Genomic DNA, 23,538 nt, shown 5'->3' on the forward strand with positions numbered 1-23,538 from the left:
TAAACACTCTGGCTACAGTTTTAGAGGTAAGGCAAAGTTAGTAGTACACTACTCATAGGCCAAATTTAGCTTGGACCAGATTTAAAGAAGTGGCAATTAAGAGGTAGAATGACAGGATTTGGGGATTGAGAGAGTAGTAGGATTCAAAAATAATTCTCACACAGTTAGCTATATTATAGAAAAGACTATATAGGTTTTGTTTCATACTGTTAGTTGATTATTAAAAAAATAATTTTAGTATGGAGAAGTTCAAACATGTGCAAAAGGTAAAAGATTCATATAATAGACCCAAGTGTCCACCATCCAGTTTCAACAGTTATGTATTAATGAGTCTTGTTTCACCTAAATCCCACCCCTTTCCCTCTTTCCTAATTTATGTTGGATTAAATCCCAGGCATTCTTTTATTTCATCTGTAAATATAACAATGTGAAGCTCTATAAGCTTTTTTAAAAGCCACTATCACAATATCATCACACATAAAAATTCAATAATTCTTTAATATCAAATATCCAGTCAGTGTTCAAATTTCCAATTGTCTAATAATTTTTAAATTTAGGATTTGTATGAATCAAGATCCAAATGAAGTTCATACATTGAGATTGGTTGATTTGACTCAAAAGTCTCTTTTAATCTAAAGATTTTCTTGCACCTCCTTTTTCCCTGTGAAATTTATTTGTCAAAGAAATTGGTCATTTGACCTATGGTTTTACACAATATGGATTTTGCTGATTGTAATCCCATAATGCCTGTTATTATGTTTTTGGTCCTCTGTATTTTCTGGTTTTGGTCAAAATGGTGTATTCTTCTGTCTGGTTGTATCTCCTTTTGAATTTTGACAACCTTTTAAAATCATTACTTGGTTAGATTAACTGGTCATGTGTTGCAAAATGGAGATATTATTCCTTTATTAACTAGAATATCTCTATAATGGGAAACTTCATCTGTTATTTGATTCTCCATTGGTCCAGTGTGTATGGAAGCACATCAAATGCTTGAATCCTTCTTTCTGTTTAACAGTTTTCAAAATAATAAGTTCACAGACTCCTTCAATGGTGATTTATTTTCTTTTTTGATATCATTAATGTACAATTATTTGAACAACATTATGGTTACTAGACTCCCCAATTATCAAGTCCCCCCCACATACCCCATTCCAGTCATGGTCCATCAGTGTAGTAAGATGCTATAGAATCATTAATTGTCTTCTCTGTATATACTGCCTTTCCCATGTCCCCCCAGCTACCTTATGTGTGCTAATTGTAATGTCCCCTTTTCCCCCTTATCCCTCCCTTCCCACCCATCCTCCCCAGTCCTTTTCCCTTTGGTAACTGTTAGTCCATTCTTGGGTTCTGTGAGTCTGCTGCTGTTTTGTTCCTCAGTTTTGGTCTTTGTCCTTATACTCCACAGCTGAGTGAAATCATTTGATACTTGTCTTTCTCTGCCTGGCTTATTTCACTGAGCATAATACCCTCTAGCTCCATCCATGTTGTTGCAAATGGTAGGATTTGTTTTCTTCTTATGGCTGAACAATATTCCATTGAGTATATGTACCACATCTTCTTTATCCATTCATCTACTGATAGACACTTAGGTTGTTTCCATTTCTTGGCTATTGTAAATAGTGCTGCAATAAACATAGGAGTGCATATGTCTTTTTCAAACTGGGCTGCTGCATTCTTAGGGAAAATTCCTAAGAGTGGAATTCCTGGGTCAAATGGTATTTTCTATTTTGAGTTTTTTGAGGAACCTCCATACTGCTTTCCACAATGGTTGAACTAGTTTACATTCCCACCAGCAGTGTAGGAGGGTTCCCTATTCTCCACATCCTCACCACCGTCTATTGTTGTTTGTCTTTTGGATGGTGGCCATCGTAACTGGTGTGAGGTGATATCTCATTGTGGTTTTAATTTGCATTTCTCTGATGATTAGTGATGTTAAGCATCTTTTCATGTGCCAATTGGCTAACTGAATTTCTTCCTTGGAGAAGTGTCTGTTCAGATCCTCTGCCCATTTTTTAATTGGCTTATTTGCTTTTTGTTTGTTGAGGTGCATGAGCTCTTTATATAATTTGGATGTCAACCCCTTATCGGATGTCATTTATGAATATATTCTCCCATACTGTAGGATGTCTTTTTATTCCACTGATGGTGTCCTTTGCTGTACAGAAGCTTTTTAGTTTGATATAGTCCCACTTGTTCACTTTTGCTTTTGTTTCCCTTGCCCGAGGAGATATGTTCATGAAGAAGTTGCTCATGTTTATGTTTAAGAGATTTTTGCCTATATTTTTTCTAATAGTTTTATGGTTTCATGACTTAAATTCAGGTCTTTGATCCATTTTGAGTTTACTTTTGTTTTTGGGGTTAGACAGTAGTCCAATTTCATTCTCTTGCATGTAGCTGTCCAGTTTTGCCAACACCAGCTGTTGAAGAGGCTGTCAATTCCCCATTGTATATCCATGGCTCCTTTACTGTGTGTTAATTGACCATATATGCTTGGGTTTATATCTGGGCTCTCTATTGTGTTCCACTGGTCTGTGGGTCTGTTCTTGTGCCAGTACCAAACTGTATTGATTACTGTGGCTTTGTAGTAGAGCTTGAAGTCAGGGAATGTAATTCCCTCTGCTTTACTCTTCCTTCTCAGGATTGCTTTTTTCCTATTCAGGGTCTTTTGTCATTCCATATGAATTTTAGAACTATTTGCTCTAGTTCATTGAAGAATGCTGTTGGTAATTTGATAGGGATTGCATTGACTCTGTAGACTGCTTTAGTCAGGATGGCCATTTTGACAATATTAATTCTTTCTAGCCAAGAGCATGGGATGAATTTCCATTTATTAGTGTCCTCTTTAATTTCTCTTAAGAGTGTCTTGTAGTTTTTAGGGTATAGGGCTTTCACTTCCTTGGTTGGGTTTTTTCTTAGGTATTTTATCCTTTTTGATACAATTGTGAATGGAATTGTTTTCCTGATTTCCCTTTCTGCTAGTTCATCGTTAGTGTGTAGGAATGCAACAGATTTCTGTTTTTTAAATTTTGTTTCCTGCAACTTTGCTAAATTCAGATATTAGATCTAGTAGTTTTGGAGTAGTCTTTAGGGTTTTTTATACACAATATCATGTCACCTGCAAACAGGGACAGTTTGACTTCCTCCTTGCCAATCTGGATGCCTTTTATATCTTTCTTTTGTCTGAGTGCTGTGGCTAGGACCTCCAGTACTATGTTGAATAGAAGTGGGGAGAGTGGGCATTCTTGTCTTGTTCCGGATCTTAAAGGAAAAGCTTTCGGCTTCTCGCTGTTAAGTATATGGTGGCTGTGGATTTGTCATATATGGCCTTTATTATGTTGAGGTATTTGCCCTCTATACCCATTTTGTTGAGAGTTTTTATCATGAATGGATGTTGAATTTGTCGAATGCTTTTTCAGCATCTATGGAAATGATCATGTGGTTTCTGTCCTTTTTGTTGATGTGGTGGATGATGTTGATGGATTTTCGAATGTTGTACCATCCTTGCATCCCTGAGATGAATTCCACTTGATAATGGTGTATGATCCTCTTGATGTATTTTTTAATTCGGTTAGCTAATATTTTCTTTTTGTGTGGGGTCTTTGCCTGGTTTTGGTATTAGAGTGACGCTGGCTTCATAGAATGAGTTTGGAAGTATTCCCTCCTCTTCTGTTTTTTGGAAGACTTTAAGGAGAAAGGGTATTATGTCTTCTCTGTATGTCTGATAAAATCCAGTGGTGAATCCATATGGCCTGGGAGTTTTGTTCTTGGGTACTTTTTTGATTACCAATTTAATTTCTTTGCTGGTAATTGGTCTGTTTAGATTTTCTGTTTCTTCCTTCGTCAGTCTTGGAAGGTTGTATTTTTCTAGGAAGTTGTCCATTTTATCTAGGTTTTCCAGCTTGTTAGTATATAGATTTTCATAGTATTCTCTAATAATTTTTGTATTTCTGTGGGATCGTCATGATTTTTCCTTTCTCATTTCTGATTCTGTTGATGTGTGTAGATTCTCTTTTTCTCTTAATAAGTCTAGCTAGGGGCTTATCTATTTTGTTTATTTTTTCAAAGAACCAGCTCTTGGTTTCATTGATTTTTTTTCTATTGTTTTATTCTTCTCAATTTTATTTATTTATTCACTGATCTTTATTATGTCCCTCCTTCTGCTGACTTTGGGCCTCATTTTTTCTTCTTTTTCCAGTTTCAATAACTGTGGCTTTAGACTATTCATTTGGGCTTGTTCTTCCTTCTTTAAATAGGCCTGGATTGCTATATATTTTCCTGTTAGAACTGCCTTCGCTGCTACATAGCTGCTTTCCACAGAAGTTGGGACTTTATGCTGCCATTGTCATTTGTCTCCATATATTGCTTGATATGTTTTAATTTGGTCATTGATCCATTGATTATTTAGAAGCATGTTGTTAAGCCTCCATGTGTTTGTGAGCCTTTTTGTTTTCTTTGTACAATTTCTTTGTTCTAGTTTTATGCCTTTGTGGTCTGAGAAGTTGGTTGGTAGAATTTCAGTCTTTTTGAATTTACTGAGGCTCTTTTTGTGGCCTAGTATATGGTCTATTCTGGAAAATGTTCCATGTGCACTTGAGAAGAATGTGTATCCTTTGCTTTTGGGTGGGTGTATAGTTCTGTAGGTGTCTGTTAAGTCCATCTGTTCTAGTGTGTTGTTCAGTGCCTCTGTGTACTTACTGATTTTCTGTCTGGTGGATCTGTCCTTTGGAGTGAGTGGTGTGTTAAAGTCTCCTAAAATGAATGCATTGCATTCTATTTCCTCCTTTAATTCTGTTAGTATTTGTTTCACATATGTAGGTGCTCCTGTATTGGGTGCATATGTATTTATAATGGTTATATCCTCTTGTTGGACTGACCCCTTTATCATTACGTAATGTGCTTCTTTATCTCGTTACTTTCTTTGTTTTGAAGTCTATTTTGTCTGATACTAGTACTGCAACACCTGCTTTTTTGTTCCTGTTGTTTGCATGAAATATCTTTTTCCATCCCTTGACTTTTAGTCTGTGTATGTCTTTGGGTTTAAGGTGAGTCTCTTGTAAGTAGCATATAGATGGGTCTTGCTTTTTTATCCATTCTGTTACTCTGTGTCTTTTGATTGGTGCATTCAGTCCATTTTCATTTAGGGTGCTTATTGAAAGGTATGTACTTATTGCCATTGCAGGCTTTAGATTCGTGGTTACCAAACATTCAAGGGTAGCTTCTTTACTATCTAGCTGTCTAACTTAACTCTCTTATTAAGCTATTATAAACACAGTCTGATGATTATTTCTCTCCCTTTTTATTCCTCCTCCTCCATTCTTTATATGTTAGGTGTTTTATTCTGTACTCTTTTGTATTTCCTTTGACTGCTTTTGTGAGTAGTTGATTTTATTTTTTGCCTTTAGTTAGTATTTGGTTGGTCTTTCTTTGCTGTGATTTTATTTTCTCTGTTGATACCTATTTAGCCTTAGGAGTGCTTCCATCTGGAGCAGTCCCTTTAAAATACCCTGTAGAGGTGGTTTGTGGGAGGCAAAGTCCCTCAACTCATTTGTCTGGGAATTGCTTAATCCCTTCTTCATATTTAAATGATAATCATGCTGGATACAGTATTCTTGGTTCAAGGCCCTTCTGTTTTATTGCATTAAATATATCTTGCCATTCTCTTCTGGCCTGTAAGTCTTCTGTTGAGAAGTCTGATGATAGTCTGATGGGTTTTCCTTTGTAGGTGATCTTTTTTCTCTCTCTGGCTGCCTTTAAAACTCTTTCTTTGTCCTTGATCTTTGCCATTTTAATTATTATGTGTCTTGGTGTTCTCCTCCTTGGGTCCCTTCTGTTAGGAGTTCTGTGGGCTTCCATGGTCTGAGAGACCATTTCCTCTACCAGTTTGGGGAAGTTTTCAGCAATTATTTCTTCAAATACACTTTCTATCCCTTCTTCTCTCTCTTATTCTTCTGGTACCCCTATAATGCAAATATTGTTCCGTTTGGATTGGTCACACATTTCTCTTAATATTCTTTCATTCCTGGAGATCCTTTTATCTCTCTGTGCCTCAGCTTCTCTGTCTTCCTGTTCTCTGATTTCTATTCCACTAACAGCCTCTTGCACCTCATCCAGTCTGCTCTTAAGTCCTTCCAGAGATTGTTTTATTTCTGTATTCTCCCTCCCTACTTTCTCCTTTAGCTCTTGCATATTTCTCTGCAGGTCCATCAGCATGGTTATGACCTTTATTTTGAATTCTTTTACAGGAAGATTGGTTAAATCTATCTCCCCAGGCCCTCTCTTGTGGGTTGTCTGGGTAATTCTGGACTAGACCAAATTCTTCTGCCTTTTCATGGCGATAGAGTTAGCTGTAGGCAGGTATCGCATGTGTCAGCTGGGAGAACAAAGTCCTTCCCTGCTTTCTGGTCACCTTGCCCTTCTCCGCTGCCTGTATCGGTTACCTGCACTCCTCGAGCTGCCTCCGGATTAATCCCCTAAGCTGCCATGGGCATGGTCATCATCAGGGTAGGCCAGAGCCCTGTGGTGAGTGGCAAGTGTGCCATGTGTGCTCTCCTGCAAGAGTGGCGGCCCTTTGCTCCTTGCCTCGGTTTCCTCTACCTGCGCCGGGCAGCTGCGTGCCAGCAGCAGCCTTTGGGTCTGGCCTTGGCAGCTGCGCACCAGGAGGAGATTCTGGGTGGCTGCTGGGGGCACGGCCGCTCCCAGGCTGCTCTGCTGCTGCAGTGGGCACATATGGCCACTCCCTGGCTGCTCGACTGCTGCCGTGGGCACACGCAGCCGCTCCGCCACTGCCACTGGCTCACGCGGCTGCTCCCGGGCCACTGCCCTGCTGCCTTGGGCACGTGCAGCTGCTCCCCACCATGGGTGTGCGCAGCCACTCTCAGGCTACTGGGCCCCTGTCGGGGGCTGTGCCAGCCGGGGAAATGACTGTCAGGCTGCTTATTACCATGAGGGGCTTCAGAGCTGCACTGCCACCCAGGAGGTTAGGGTGCCTGGAGTTCTCCAGGATTCCCAGCTGCTGGGCTGTGTGTGCCGGGATGTTTCCATCCAGCTGTGAGGTCCCTGTCCCTTTAAGACTTTCAAAAAGTACTCGCTTTTCTTTTGTCCCACAGGAGCCAGTTGCGGGTACCCGCTCACAGATTTTGCTTTTCCATTTCTCTAATATCCAGCACACCATGCAGGGTGTGTCTGCATTCCCAGTGTGGATTACTAGAGCTGGTTGTTTAGCAGTCCTGGGCTTTCACTCCCTCCCCTCTCCGACTCCTCTCCTCGCACCGGTGGGCTGGGGTGAGGGGCACGCTCGGGTCCTGCCGGGCCATAAGTTGTATCTTATCCCCTTCGTGAGATGCTGAGTTCTCACAGATGTAGATGTAGCCTGGCTATTGTACTGTGTCCACTGGTCTCTCTTTTAGGAATAGCTGTATTTGTTGTATTTTCAAAAATATATATGGTTTGGGCAGGAGATTTCTGCTGCCCTACTCACACCACTATTTTGGCTCCTCCATCTGAAGCATTTTTATGATGGCTGCTTTAATATCCCTGTCATATAATTCTAAAATACCTGTCTTGGTGTTGATATCTATTGATCATCATTTCTTCTGGGTAGTGGTGAAAGTCCTGAACCTCTGAAACCACTCTAGTGGTGAGGGGGGAATAACTCATTATTGCTGGATAGGGGTGGAAGTCTCTACATGGTTTCCACTAACATGAAGTTGGGATTTCATCCCTTCAAGGATGAAAGTCTTGGCTCCCTCCTCACCTTCTTTGACACCACCTTGGTGAGGAGAGGCTTTAATTTTGTTGGTGGAGATGGGAAATGTGTTGGAGATCACTGTTTTCCTGTAATATTTGGCTGGAATAGAGTAGTTGCTGTCTATTTCTGTGTTCCTAGGCTGCCCCTTTCCAGATCCTTTGGATGGAGAGAATGCTTTTTGGTGGTTTTTATTTCAGTGTCTCATATGTTTCTGGATTTGTCAGCTTTAGTTTGAAGTCTGGGATATATGATGAAAAAAATTTGGAGAATGCACCACCATGTCATTTTTTGGGGTTCAGTGGTGTCTAACCAGTATGGCTTTTTTTTCCTTCATCTTTTGGAGTCTTCTTGTGTTTGTTTTATATATAATGTCCAGGGTTTTAGTTGTGTTTAGGAGTTTGTACTTTATACTAATGACAATAAGAATATTTTGAAGTATCTTAATTGAGCATTTAAAAAAAGTTCTTCTAGTTGGCTGCAGTGTAGATAAAGGATAAGAGGGAACAAGACAGGAAGTACAAGAATCTGGTGAAAAATGATGACATCCTGGATTTGGTTGCTAACAGAGGAAATGGAAATAAGTAGTTGAATTTGAGAGATATTTAGAAGTTTAGAATCAGTAGAACTCGGTGATTGATTTCCAAGATAAAGAAAGCAGTCCAGAATGAGTTCTATGAGTCATTGATTTCTGATGAGCCACTGCATGGGTGGTAGTGTACCTTGTTTTTAATAGGATTTATTATAATTATGATTTTATAATTATTTGTATAATTATTTGTTTAATGTTTGTCTCCCCTCAGCAGAGTATGTCTAGGAGAGCAGGGCCATGAGACTTTGTTCATTGCTGTAATCCCAGCACCTAGTATAATGTCTGGCCTGTAATTATATGCTCAATAAATATTAATCCATTACAGTATATTTTAAAAAGGAAGCATGTTTGTAGGGAAGATAATTTTGGAAATATTATTTTTCATATATTAAATTTAAAGTGCCTATGAGACATGTCCCAGTTAGATATTTTGGTTTAGAGCTTAAGAGATAGCTGTAAATAAGGATTTGGGAGCTATCTGCACATAAATGGAAATTGAAGCCATTGAAGTAGAGAGAGTCTCCATAAAGTATAAGGAAGGGAAGAACTAAGGCTAAGGAACTCCAGGAAAAGGAACTCCGAAAGTAACTGGGTAAGAGTAGTCAGAGAAGTGAGAAGTATGTCAGGGAAAGTGTAGCTAAATTGAAGCCAAAGGAAAAGCGTTTAAAGAAAGGCATTGTAACTGGGAAATCAAACAAGATGAAGACTGAGAATCACCCACCAAGTTAGTGCAAAAATGGTTTGAGTAATGGTCAGTGAGGAAGGCATGTTGGAAGAATAGGTTGAGACAAAAAAATGGAGATGGAAAATATACACAATTCTTGAAATATTTTACTAACAAGAATGATTTTAAAAAAAGAAGATGGTATCTGGACAGGAAAGTAAAGCCCAGGGTAAATATCTGTTATTTTCAGGTAGGTGAGATCCCACCATGTTTAGCAGATGAAGGAAGGTACCACCCCCAGTGTACCAGGGTTCCCTTTTCTCCACATGCTTATCAACACTTGTTATTTTTTGTCTTGTTGATATTAGCCATTCAGAACAGTGTGAGGTGATATCTCATTGTGGTTTTTGTTTTTATTTCCATGAAGATTAGTGGCATTGAACGTGTTTTCATTATGTCTATTGACCATTTGTATGTCCTTGGAAAAAATGTCTATTCAGTTCTATTGCCCGTTTTTAAATTGGGTTATTTGTTTTGCTACTGAGTTATATGACTTCCTCACTTATTTTGGGTAACAACTACTTACTAGATATGTGGTGTGCAAATATTTCTCATTCCATAGATTGCCTTTTCATTTTGTTGTTGTTTTCTTTGCTGTGCAGAAACTTTTTAGTTTAATATAGTCCCACTTGTTTATTTTTGCTTTTGTTGTCAAATCAAAAATCATTGCCAAGACCAATGTCAAGGAGCCTATCCTCCATGTTTTATTCCAGGAATTTTATAGTCTTAGGTCTTACATTCAAGTCTTTAACATTTGAGTTTGATGCTTATAGACAGTATAAGATAAGGGTAAGATAAAATAAGCTTGTGCTTTTGTTGTGATATCTAATAATCCATCACCTAGTCCAAGACCATGAAGATTTACCCTTGTTTTCTTTTAGAAGTTTTATAGTGCTAGCTCTGTTCATTTGAAAATTCTTACTCAAGTCCCTGCTTTCCAAGATACATATGATAGTATATATTTTATTAAAGTTTTATAGCATCAGCTTTAATATTTGGATAACTTTTGTATATAGTGTAGAGTAGGATTCCAACTTTATTCTTTTGCATATGGTTATCCAGTTGTCCCAGCATCATTTGTTGAAGAGAGGATTTTTTTTCCCCAATGAATTCACCAGTGTTGAAAATCAACTGGCAACAGATAAATGGGCTTATTTCTGGACTCTCAATTTTATTTCATTGGTCTATATGTTTATTCTTATCCTATTACCACACTGTTTTGGTGACTATAGCTTTGTAGTAAGTTTGAAATTACAAACTTTGTCCCCCAGCTTTGTTCTTTTTCAAAATTGTTTTGAAACAGTTCCAAAATTCAGGGCCCCTGTAACTATATGTGAACATGAGAATTTGTTTTTTCGTCCCTGGAAACAAAAAGCTGTTTGAATATGATACAGATTGCATTGAATCTGTAGATCTCTTTGGGTAGCATTGTTATCTTCAAATAGTAATATCCCATGGACACAGGATGTTTTTCTGTTTAGGTCTTACTTAGTATCTTTCAAAAATGTTTTGTATTTTTTAGTGTAAGTCTTTCATCTTCTTGGTTAAATTTACTTTATAAATGGAATTGTTTTCAGCTTGTTCATGGCTAGTGTACAAAAACACAACTGATTTTTTTCTGTTTTGATCTTGTACTGTGTGACCTTCCTGAATTTGGTTACTGGTTCTACTAGCTTTTTTGTGGGTCATTAGAGATTTCTACATATAGGATCATGTCATCTGCAAACAGAAATGGTTTTATTTCTTACTTTCCTTTTCAAAGCATTTAAGTTCTTTTTCTTGCCTAACTGCCCTGGCTAGAGCTTCCAATACAATGTTGAATGGCAATGGTGGAAGTCAGCATCTTTATCTAGTTCCTGATCTTAGGGAGAAAGCTTTCCATCTTTCACCATTGAGTATAATGCTGGTTGTGGTTTTTTCATAAGTGTCGTTTATCATGTCCAGAAAGTTCCCTTCTGTTTCTGGTTTTCTCAGTGTTTTTGTCATGAAAGGGTACTGAATTTTGTCAAATGCTTTTTCTTCATCAACTGAGATGATTATGTGGTTTTTCTCCTTCATTATTGTGATGTATCACACTGATTTTCTTGTAACAATCCACCTTTGCATTTTTGGGATAAATCCTACTTGGTCATAAAGTATAATCTATATTCTGTTCACTAATATTTTGTTGAGGATTTTTGCATCTATATTCATGAGCGATATTGAGCTATAATTTTCTTTTCTTGTAACATTTGTCTGACTTTGCTATGTAGGTAATGCTGGCCTCATGGAATGAGTTAGGAAGTATTTTTCTTCTACCTTTTGGAAGAGTTTGTGAAGGACTGTGTTAATTTTTCTTCAAATGTTTGGTAAAATCCACCAGTAAAGCCATCTGGTCCTGAATTTTTATTTCTTGGGAGTTTTTTTTTTTTTATTACTGATTCAATATCTTAGAGTTCTGTGAAGATTTCCTATTTCTTCTTGAGTCAATTTTGGTATCTGTGTTTGTAGGAACTTGTCTATTTCATCTAGATCTAATTTGTTGGCATATAATGGTTCATAGTATTCTCTTATAATCCTTTTTATTTCTGTAAAATAGGTAGTAATGTCCTCATTTTCATTTCTGATGTTGGTTATTTGAGTCTTCTCATTCTCTTTGTCATTCTAGCTAAAGATTTGCCAATTTTGTTAATCTTTTCAAATAACCAAAATTTTTTTTCATTGATTCTCTTTTTTCCTATTGCTGTATTTATTATTTCCTTCCTTCTTCTAGCTTTGGGTTTAGTTCACTCTTCTTTTTCTATTTTCTTGAGGTGTAAAGATAGATTAATTATTTAAGACTTTTCTTCTTTTTTAATGTAGGCATTTGCTTCTATAAATTTCCCTCTGAGCACTGTTTTCAATGCACCCAATACATTTGGGATATTGTGTTTTCATTTTCATCTGTTTATAAATGTTTTCTAATTTCCCTTGTGATTTCTTCTGTGACCCATTGGTTGAGAGTGTGTTGTTCAATGTCCATATATTCGTGAATTTTCTAGTTTTCCTTTTGCTATTGATTTCTAGTTTTTTCCACTGTGTTTGGAGAGGATACTTTGAATTATTTCAATTTGTTTAAATTTGCTGAGACCTTTTTACGGCTAACATAAGGTATATTTTTGGCACATGTTCTATGTGAGCTTGAGAAGAATATGTATTTTGATGTTTTGGGGTGAAATGTCCTATATATGTCTATTCAGTCTAGTTTGATTATAGTGTTGTTCAATTTCCTTACTGACATTCTATTTAGATGTTCAATCCATTATTAAAGGTGGGCATTGAAGTCTCTGTCTGTTATTAGAGAACCGTCTATTTATCCCTTATATTCTTGCAACATTTGCTCCATATGTTTGGGGCTCTTATCTTTGGTAAGTATATAATTGTTATATCTTCTTGATCAATTGGCACTTTTATGAATATATAATGTTATTCTTTTTATATTGAAATGGTTTTTGACTTAAAGCTTATTTTGTCTGATATTAGTCTAGCCACCCAGATCTCTTTTGGTTACTCTTAGCATGGAATACCTTTTTGTACTATTTTATTTTTAACCTATTTCTGTCTTTACACCTAAAGTGAATCCTTGACAGCATATAATTGGATTATGTTTGTTTTTATTCATTTTACCAATCTTTTAGGTGGGAAATTTAGTCCACTTACATTTAAATAATGTAATTACTGATCAGGAAGGACTTACTTCTGCCATTTTGCTGTTTTCTGTATACCTGCCTTTTTTCTCTCTCATTTCCCTTATTCTACTCTCCTTTTGTGTTTGACATTTCATAGTGAACCATTCAATTCCCTTCCTATTCCCTTTGTGTGCACTTTCTGGATATTTTCTTAGTAGTTACAAGAGGTATTACGTATAATACTGTAAATATATAATGATTTAGTTTTGATACCAACTTAATTTCAAAAAGCATACAAAACTGCTCCTTTATAGCTCTTTCCCAGCCCTTTTTGTTGTTACAAATTATATCTTTATACATTGTGTGCCCAATAACAGATTTATAATTTTTATTACAGTCTTTTAATCATGTAAGAAATAAAGTTGGAGCTAGAAAGTAAAAATAAAATAATGCTGGCTTTTAATTAACCCGTGTAGTTACCTTTAGAGTAGACCTATACTTCTTCATATAGCTTTGTGTAACTAATTAGTGTTGTTTTGTTTCAACTTGAAAGACTTCTTTTAGCATTTCTTATTGGTCATAGTTACTGGTAATGAACTCCCTTAGATTTGTATCTGTGAATGTCTTAATTTCTCTTTCATTTTTTGAAGGATAGTTTTGCCACATATAGAATTCTTGACTGTCAGATTTTCCAAAAAACTACTGACAAGCATATTTCTGAAGATTAAGCAGACAGAAATCTTCTTGAGAATGTTAGATAGCATATATAAAGGGTCAAAGCACCTGCTTTGTTGTGTCAGATTATGACTTCAAGCCTCCTAAATTAATTTTTTCCCCCAGTAATGTTTTAAAAAGAAGTGGCACTGAAAATGGGGACTAAAAACTAGCATTCAAAATAAAATTAACTACAGAAAAAACAGAAATTAATAACAGAAGGAAAAAGTTAAACCACATACCCATAAAATTATCTGGAAGATTCCTGCCACTCTTGCCATTAATGCTTACATTCTCTTGCACAGCTGATTCAAAAGTCTGAAATAAATTCACAGACAAATCACTAAAAATAATTTAAAAACTGAATTTAAACCTTTTTGCAATGTAACAATTTCAGGTTTGTGATAGAGAATATGAAGAAAAACTGTAGACTAGCCTATTAGTATATTCATTCTTTCCAAGATTCCATTTCAATCAGTGATCCTACCTACATGTTAGTTCTGACAGCCATTATGCTATCTATGAGCAAATCTGATGCAAAATTTTAGAACAGTCTTAAAAACAAAAATAATTTATTTCTTAAATGAAAGAAACAATAAAAGCTAACAAATTTAGGCTGAGTTGATCTCAATGTTATAAGTACTACATATGCTGAACGAGTGTATTAGCAAGAGGGAAAATATACATGCTTTTAAAAAGTGAAATTAGTTTCTACTTTGTAAAGGACTGCTTCTTTTAGAGGTACACTCAAGTGTGGAAAGATGAGATTACTGATAACTGGGATTGCTTTAAAATAGGAATTGAAACAAATTTTTGAAAACTGCTAAATTTAGTAATGGATCTACGGGTGTCTGCTCTACTAGCCTATTTTTCTGTAAGGTTAAAAATGTTCATAGTAAATGTTGCCATTTGCGACCTGGATGGACCTAGCCAGGGAACTGTGGAGGTGCAATGGGTAAGAGAGAGACAAGTGCATGTGATTTCACTGATATGTGGAATCTAAAAGGATGAAACAAATGAACAAACAGAACAGAAATAGATTCCTAGATACAGAGAACTGGTGGCTGCCATAATAGACGTGGGTGGGAGGACAGACTAAGTGGGTGAGGGAGATAAAGAAGTACAAACTTCCAATTATAAAATGGCTAGGTCACACAGATCAAAAGTACAGCATAAGAGTAGACTCACAGACAGTGAAAATGGACTGGTGGTTACTATGGGGGAGGGGTTGGAATGGGTGGGTGAGGATGGTGGTGAGTGGGATAAAGCGCAATAAAAATTCTCAGTTGTAATGTAGGTGGGTCATGGGGATAATAGTACAACATGGAGAATATAGCCAGTGATTCTGTAACATCCTCCTATGTTGACAGATAGTAGCTATACTACTTGGGGTAAGGACTTAATAATACAGGTAACTGTTGAACCACTGTGTTATTGTGTTGTATACTTGAAACTAATATAAGACTGTATATTAAAAAAAGAGAGAGTATAGGGAACATAGTCAATGTATCATTTGTATGATGACATCATTTGTATGATGACAGTAACTGCACTCACCATGGTGAACATTTAGTAATGTACGTAACTGTCAAAGTACTGTGTTGTACATCTGAAACCAATAATTAGTATCAACCATAGTTCAATAAAAATACACATAATAAAAAATACTATTGTAATAACTTTGGTGACAGATGATGACTGCACTTATTGTGGTAATACTGCAGTCATACCAATTTTATTTTTAGAATATGTTACTATACTGCATGATTTTGGATAAAGAACAATGTCAGTATAATTAAAGCCTCTGCCTTTTATCTGCTTTCTTATTTACAACAAAGCAAGTGAATTCCCTTGGCAGTTTAAGTCTTCAAACCTTTATCTTCTAATTCATTTTATCATCCATTAAATAAGGTACAATAGGTTAAGCTAAGTTCGTCTTTTTCTGTAAGGTAATTAAAGGTTCTAACTAAACACTTTCTAAAAAAGGGCAGATTCTAAGATCATTACACAACTAAACAGTCTTCTTCCAAAAACTACTAAGAGTCTCCTGAGATATGTCTCTGTTCTTCCCCTGCTCGAAGGAAAGAATAAAAACCAACGTATACAATAAAAAGAAAAAAAAAAACGTATACAAATCTGGAATATAGAATCATAACCCAGGGAATGTTTCTTCATTCTTCTTCCACTTAACCTTTATTATTTGCATTGTGATGATTCAGTCACAACTATGCTGCATTATAAGCTTTAAACTTTTCCTACATATAGATTGTATACTCTTGACAGGCACCAATCCCTCGATTTGCTATCTTTTCCCAGAAAACGATCTTTTTCAAAGCTTGGAAAATATTTAAGAAAAGGAGAAATGCATTTTAAAGGCCAATGTATGATCTTAGTGAAGATTATAATCAAGACAGCTTCCTTATCTACTTTAGACGTAGGAAAAATGTTTTCTTTTTACAAGATGTTGTAAAACAGGCTTGAGGAAAAGCCAAAAGACTATTATTGACAAACTTCAAGAATTACCCTTTAATGGAGAATTCCTCAGAGTCTATGTCTGCAACAGGGGAGCCACTAGGCACTTTGTGACTATTTTGGTCTTAAAGACTAGTCCGAAAGGAAATGAGCTGTTAGCTTGACACACCAGATTTGTAAAGCTTAACACAAAAGAATGTAAAATATCTCATTACTTTTCTTATTACCAGCTGAAACGATATTTTAGATATCGTGGGTTAAATAAAATATTAAAGTTAATTTCACCAACTTTTTTCTTATTTTAATTTCAAGTTACATACGGAGCTCGCCCTGTATGTTTCTGGACAACCCTAGTCTAAGTAATTAATACCCAGCTGACAGTAGCATCTATTTCGTTCTCGGGCTATTTCTACGGGAGCTTGGGGCACCGCTAACCCGGCCAGTCTGGCGCGGGACCCTCCTGAGACCTGACACCTGCCGTGTGCGGTAAGCGGGCGAGAAGAGACGGCGACTGGGCCCGTTCCTACTGCGCACCTCGCAGCGCGAGCTCCCCAATCTCCTCTGGCAGCGCGTCCCCGAGATTTTGCACGAAGCCACCGCACAGCTCTAGCATTTCCCTCACGGACCGCTTCGAGGTGCAGCGCACCCGGACGTCCTCTCGGGGGTGGCGGAGAAAGAGGCCCGGACGTCTGTCCCGGCTACTCCTTCCACGGCGCGCGGCGGAGACACGGCCACCAACTCCGAAGCTGCCGCCATTTTTCCAGTTTGAACTGTGGGCGGGAACTCTGGGAGCGGAAGGGCGGGTTCCCCTGGGGAAAGGAGCCCGCGTCCGACCGGAAACTCATCCCGCCCAGCAGCAGTGTTCCGGCTGAGACTCAGCGGAGAGCCGCGGGCTGCAGTGGTTGCGGCGATGGGGGCGGAAGGCACCGGGAAGGTGGACTGTCACTGCCACCTCTCCGCCCCGGACTTTGACTGCATATGTGAGGGCGAGGCCGGGACTGTGGGAGTGGGGAGGACCCTGTCCTACCCCTCATGTTATCTTTGCTTTCTTCCCTTAGGACGAAGCCGCAGATCCTCCCAGGCCCCTATCTAGGGCCCTGCGTGACTTGCTCCTGACTCCCTATTGAACCCCAGTTACATTGACTTTTCTCCCCGATCCTGAGTGACGATAAGCCCTCTATCTGGTCCACACATGTCCGGCGGCTTGCAGGCTGCAGGATTCATCAGTGAAAGAGGCTTCACTCGCCTTTTTTTTCTTGTTTATGGTATCATTAATATACAATCACATGAGCAACACTGTGGTTACTAGTTTCTGCCCGTTATCAAGTCCCAGCCACATACCCCATTACAGTCACTGTTCACTCGCCTTTTTCCAGACAAAAGGAAGCTGCCAGCTCTCATTTGGCTCACCATGAAAAGCCTTTAATTTCTTCAAACAAGTTGTGTAGGCTACACTAGAATATGTAGGCTAGAATAAAAATAGGCTACTCTGCTACCAATGCCCTTCAGGGAAACACAGGCTTGATTAAATGTTAAGATTCATGCACAGGAATGCTGCCTGGTCCTTTGAACTCATGCATGGATCCTTTAAATGATCCCCTGTTAACACAGTCTTCCTAATTTTATTTCTTTAATTGTCCATAAAGGGTAGTTCCTGATCTAAAAAGAGACATCAGGCAGAAGTACCATTCACCACTTCTTTCTGGAGATGTTTCCTTTTCTCAGTGCTGGGGAAATAAATCCTTACATTTACCATCTGGTTGTGGGTATAGGTGCCACACTCAGCCCTTACGAAACTCACGGAAATAATTAAGCTGCCATGGACAACAAAGGATTGCAGAGGAAGGAAGGGGGTGGTGACTCTGGCAAGAAAAATTGATCTGAGTAATGCGCTGTGTATGTCAATGCAACTGTATGTTCCTTTAACAAATGCATTAAAAAGTTTTGTTTTCTGTGGCCAAGTTTGTTTTGATACTTTCATTTTTTCAGAAAAAGATGAATATATATTGACCATCAAATTGTTTAGCTCACCTTATTTCACATTCAATGAAAGGAAAGGCTGGGGGCTCTGAGGGAACAAACTTGGACGGGCCCCCTGCCAGACGCCAGGCTGACAATGGTTTTCACTGGGCTGCCTCCTGCCTGGCTGTGACGTCACACGGCATGGAGGGCCTGCGCTCCCTCCTCTCTCCTGCCCTCATTCTTGTTGCCTTGCCTTTCCCTGAAGTCTGGCTTGGCATTGCTCAGAGAAAGAGCTTTAAAGGGTTTTGGTCCAGGACAGGGGTTCTGGGTTTGAAACTTATACTTTCTACCAAGAACTAAAATGCTGACTCTTTTCCATCTTTATCCTAATGTCTCCCCACAGGCTTTGAATAAACTTTTACAAGCCCACATCAAGCTTTTCCTTTCTTTTCCAGCCCATATTCTTGGTTGCGTTCAAGAAGTTTCTCTGCGAGCAGTACTCACAGACCTGCTGGAGGTGCCCTCCGAGGAGACCTGATTGCCCAGGGAGCATCCTGGCCCGTCCTTCTGGCTCTGACCCCAGAAGCTTCTCTATTTGTCTTATCAAAAACTGCTCTCAGGCAGGGACTGACACTGAGGCTGTCAGGGTCAGGTGGGATGAGTGCTAATAATAATAGCTACCATTGCTCGAGACAATATGTTCAACACTTTACATGCAGTATCTCACTTAATCCTCACAGCAACTCTAATCCCCATTTTACAGATGAGGAAGTGAAAAGCTTAGAAGTTTCCTGAAGGTCACATGCTTGACCTCTCTAAAGCGGGAACCTATGCTTTTTAACTTTAAGCATTCTGAGGGGGAGTGTGTTTGTGTGTGTGTGTGTGTGTGTGATAAAATACAAATTAACATGAAATCTACCATTGTAACCATTTCAGAGTATACAACTCAAGCGTCCCTCAGTGTATTCACAATACTAGATAACCATCACCACTAACCAGTTCCAGAACTTTTCATCCCCCTAAAAGGAAATCCTGTACTTATTAAGCAGTCACCCCCCCATTCTCCCCTTCCTCTAGCCCTAGGTGACCACCAGTCTCCTATCTGTCTCTGTGGACTTGCCTCTGCTGTGTATGTCATATAAGTGGAATTGTACAATATGTGGCTTTTTGTATCTAGCTTCTTTCGTTTTGCATAATGTTTTCAAGGTTCATCCGTTTTACAGCATGTGTCAGTACTTCATTTCTTTTTATGGCTGGGTAACATTGTACTGTGTGAATACACCCCATTTTGTTTACCCATTCATCTGTCAATGGGCAGGTGCATGTATTTTCACAGCAAGATAGCCTTTACCCTCATGGAATGAATCTCTAAGGTGGGATTTCAGGCATAACATCAAACTGGAAGGTAAGGGAGTTGAGAACAGAAGTCTTTCTCAGATCTTTCACGTAACAAATTAGAAATCACATGCTCTCTGACTAGCTCTACGGGATAGCAGTAAGGCAGGAGGTATAATGGTACCCACTCCCCAAAGGTGTCAAGGTTTCCATACCACTTCTGCTGGAGGGCATCTGGCAGGCTCCTGGAATGGAAGCTTACAGCTCAGGTTTATTTCCTGCCCTCCTCATTTCAGTGCGGGGAGGAGGGAAGAATATGGAGGGGTCTCAAAAGAATATGTAGGTTTCCATACACAGGCTAACGAAAGGAGGACCTGAGATGACCCCTCCAGGAGAATTTAATCCCCAGTTCCTTCCAGCCACTGTCTGAAGCGGTCGTCCTGGATTCTCTTGATGACATATATATGCACATAGAATTATACAACTTCTGATAACGCACTGATTTGATCTTCTTCAATGAGTCCAGTTTGAAAGCATTTGAATGGCCCGAGTTTTCCCTGTAAGCAAAGTACTACAGCGGTTCAGAACAAAGGCTTTAGACCTGCATTCAAATTCTGCCTCCACTACCACCACTTCCGTGAATTTAGGCAACGGATACAACCTCAGTTTCTTCACCTGTAACATGAGATGGTAGCTACAGTACCAAACACAATGGATTCTCATGATCATATGTGAAGAACATAACACAGCACCTCAGGAAAGCAATTTTTAATGTATTATTAAATAAAGGTCAATATCATCATTTACTCATATTTTTTGAAAGGATTGGCTAAGGACCAAGACTGGGTTATCTGATGGGTCCGTTCTAACCCATCATCTTACATGCCTATAGATTTTGTCCATTTGCTGTACCCTTTTCATTTTGGGCCAGAAAAGAAAGCATCTACACAGTTTTCCCTGTTGAAGACATTTTTATCTTGATACCCACCTCAGGACATGGCAGGATGGGCCTGTCCTCTGTGGGGCAGGGGGATGTCTTGGGGGAGGATGGCGGCCCCACCCTGAGGGCTTGGCTGAGGGGTGAGAACAAAGGGGTATGTGACAGTGACAGGTCATAAAGGACAGCAGAGTATAAATACGGCTGTGCAGGGGGTGTAGGCCAGGAGAGGAGTTACTTCTCTCACCTGGACTGTGGCTCACAGCGTCTGAGATTTGTCAGAGGCAGAGGTGAGGTACAGCAGAGTGTGAGTGCACCATACATCTCTACACACTTGAAGAGATTCCGACTGGGATCCAGCGACTGCTAGCATTCCTACGGCCATCACCTGCCCCCCTGCCCCCACCTCTGCCTCTGGGAGGCTCTGAGGCCTGGGAGTGGAGATGGGTAATGCAGGGTGGGGTGCTGTTGAGAGACCTGCCGGGGAGCCACCTGTGACCAGGAGCACCCCTGTTCCCTCCTCTGTCAGTGAAGGGAAGACCCAGGGACCTGCCTGCCTTGCCAGTGCTGCTTCCTGTGGTAACGGAGTCATGAACAATGAGTCTCTGTTTCCATATTACACAGCCGGGAGGAGCCCCAGGGTGGCGAAACTGCAGCGACAACTGCGCAAGGGAGAATATGATATCTTCAAGTCTGTCCCCATGTGTGAGAGCAACTTTATCCAGATCACCAAACGGAGAGAGCTGATTGATGGCACAACTGTGCCCTGATCATGACCGTGGGCGTCGCAAACACCAACCCCTTTGACCCAATACCAGACATCATGCTGCTGATGCAACCGGTCCCTGGTTGCAAAAAGCATGCGGGGTGTGGCCAGGCCACCAAGGGAAAAGGGCACAAAGCTAGAACGACCTTAGAGCTCACGAGGCTCTTCCCCTTGAAGTTGGTAAAGATCTCTGTTCACAACCAAGACAAACAACAGCTGCGCCTGAAGCTTGCTCCTGGCCGCTCTTACTACCTGCAGCTGTGTGCCCCTCCAGACAAGCAGGAAGACCTCTTTGCCTACTGGGAAGAGGTAATTGCCCTCCTGAGACCCCCAGTGGAAGCTTACAGCAGTACCCATGCCGTTCCAGCCGGGGACATGTTCATGTCGGTGTTTGAGGAAGAGGGACAGGAGGAGCCCTGAAGCAGCACATTTCCAAGGAACGGAAGGCCAGGGAGGTCAGCGTTAGGACCATCCATGTCCTGGAGGTGACTGTGGCCGTCTCTGCAGCTTCTGCCGAGGGGCAGAGGACCCAACAGGACTTCCACAAACCCATGACCACGCCCGAAGAAGCCGCCCCGGACACCAAACCTACATGGCATGACCGAGAGTCAGCAGCAAGGGCAAAAAGAGAGGAGGTGACAGCAGAGGAGCCGGTAGCAAGGGCCAAGACTCCTGGAGCAGAAGGGGTGGCAGCAGGCACCACGGCGGGTACTTTTAGCATGACAGTCACCGAGTCTGCCTCGGAGCAGTTCAGCACAGCCCTAGCAGGGGCAGCCACCGAGTGTCCTGGAGGAAGGAAAATCAACACAGCTATTTCCGGTGCTGCCAACATGTGCCCAGAGAGCATTAAAGTGAGCTTGGAAGGTGCTACAAACAAGGTTCGAGAGTGTAATTCCAGTGTGTCCGCTATCCTCTCCCCGGAGGACAGCGTGAGGATGGCGACTGCAGGAGCAGCACCGGCCAGCAAGATCGGTGGAGAAGCCATGAAAAGAAGTGGAATGTTAGCTTCTCCGACTTCCACTCGGCCCTCGCCCTTGTGGAGGGAGCAGGCTGGGAGGCAGCCACGCTTCTCTCTGGCCAGCACTGAGGCCCACAAGGGGAGAAGTGAGCGCAGGGGGAAGAGCGCTCTCCAGGGCTCCCTGCCCCGCAGGGTAGCCGCAGCCACCAGGCAAGTGGGGACAAGATATTCCACAAGCCAGGGGACAGGACCGAAGGCAGCCAGAGAGCCCTGAGAGAAAAGAAGGAAGGCCGCCACAGCTCAGCGCACAGCCGGCATGTTACCAGCCGCAAGGAGGTCAGCCCTGCTCACACCCCCACCGCTGAGGAGTCCAGAGCCTCTCACAAACTGGGGGGAACGAAAAGTTCAGGGTCCTCGCCTAAAATACACAGCAGTATCCGCTCACTGTTGAACAACATCAAAGCCAGACTGAGCGGCCGCACCGAGCCACAGAGAGGTGGACACAGTGGAGAGGACCTGCATGGAGACATCATAAAGAGGACAGCCTGGGACTGGAGGCGGCTGGGAGCAGACCCAGGGCCAGAAGCCACAGGAAGGACCAGGCCTTGGGAGGAGACCAGGGCTCAGGACGTACCCCTAGGGTACTCTGCTTTCCCCTGCATTTGAAATAAAGAGGTAAAAAATACATTGAGAATGTGGCATGCTGACTTCTGTCTGAAATTCTAGGCCTGGCAGCTGAGTAGCAATGACCTCACAGTGGATTCCCGGAGGTCATCCGGGCTGCAGCCTGACACCCCAGTGCCAGCCAGGGCAGCCCCCACCTCACACCCATGCTCAGCAGAGCCCATAGGATGACTCCAACTTGCTTCAGCCCCTTTCAGGCTTTGTTCCTCAGGCCTTGGTTAAAGACTATGGCCTGGGAAGCTCTTCCCCTCCACACATCATCTCCCTATTTTTAAATACATTTCTTCCCTTGAAGGCCCATAAGTAAAGCAAGAACAGGACTCCCTCCCCTTGGGCACCAGTGGGGAGTGGGGGGAGTAGCAGCATCTGCTGGGAGCCGGAACTGGGAGGACTCCTCTTGGCTTAGCAGTCCCCGAGATCCCAGGTGTACACCCTGGAGAAACACGCGTTCCAAGAAACAGCTATGAGAATGCTGAGAGTAAAAACAATAGCAAAACACTGGAAACAGCCCAAATTTCCATCAACAAAATTGATAATACAGTAGGATAGGAATAGAGTGGGATTAGCATAAACTTCTCAAAACAAGCCACAGAAAATGTAATCCCACCGACAGAAGAGGTCATAGACACTGTTCCATTGTTTACATTTTGGAACATTTAACACAAAATTTTCTGGGGAGGAGAGGCGAAAGATGGGACCGAGGAGGTAGACACAGGGTGCCAACCTTAAGCAAGGTGCTGGGCACACAGGTGTATTTTTCACATTTTACTGCCTCTGATAGGATGCTCCTACAGTCACTGTGGCCGTTGTGATAAGTCGTTTCTGACATACCATAACCAATGACTTCTCATGTGTTAGGTCTGAAAGGTCTGGTCTCTTAAACCACATTTATTTTTGGTAAATGATAACAAGAACCTTTGGTTATTAGGAAGAGAAGGAACGATATCCCTTCTTTACAGATGAGAACCCTGAGGCTCAGAGATGGTAACCTCCTCCCATC

General features: G+C 40.8%; 2 pseudogenes; one reads left to right on the forward strand and one right to left on the reverse strand.

The window, feature by feature from the left end:
* Nucleotides 1-16,657, reverse strand: part of LOC118935745 (kinetochore-associated protein NSL1 homolog) — a 59,143-nt pseudogene extending 42,486 nt beyond the window's left edge.
* Nucleotides 16,658-20,720: 4,063 nt separating this feature from the next.
* On the forward strand, nt 20,721-22,512 carry LOC130679674 (Golgi-associated RAB2 interactor protein 4-like; annotated as a pseudogene).
* Nucleotides 22,513-23,538: the final 1,026 nt, after the last annotated feature.

The sequence above is a fragment of the Manis pentadactyla genome, chromosome 11, assembly GCF_030020395.1.
Source record: "Manis pentadactyla isolate mManPen7 chromosome 11, mManPen7.hap1, whole genome shotgun sequence".
Lineage (NCBI taxonomy): Eukaryota > Metazoa > Chordata > Mammalia > Pholidota > Manidae > Manis > Manis pentadactyla.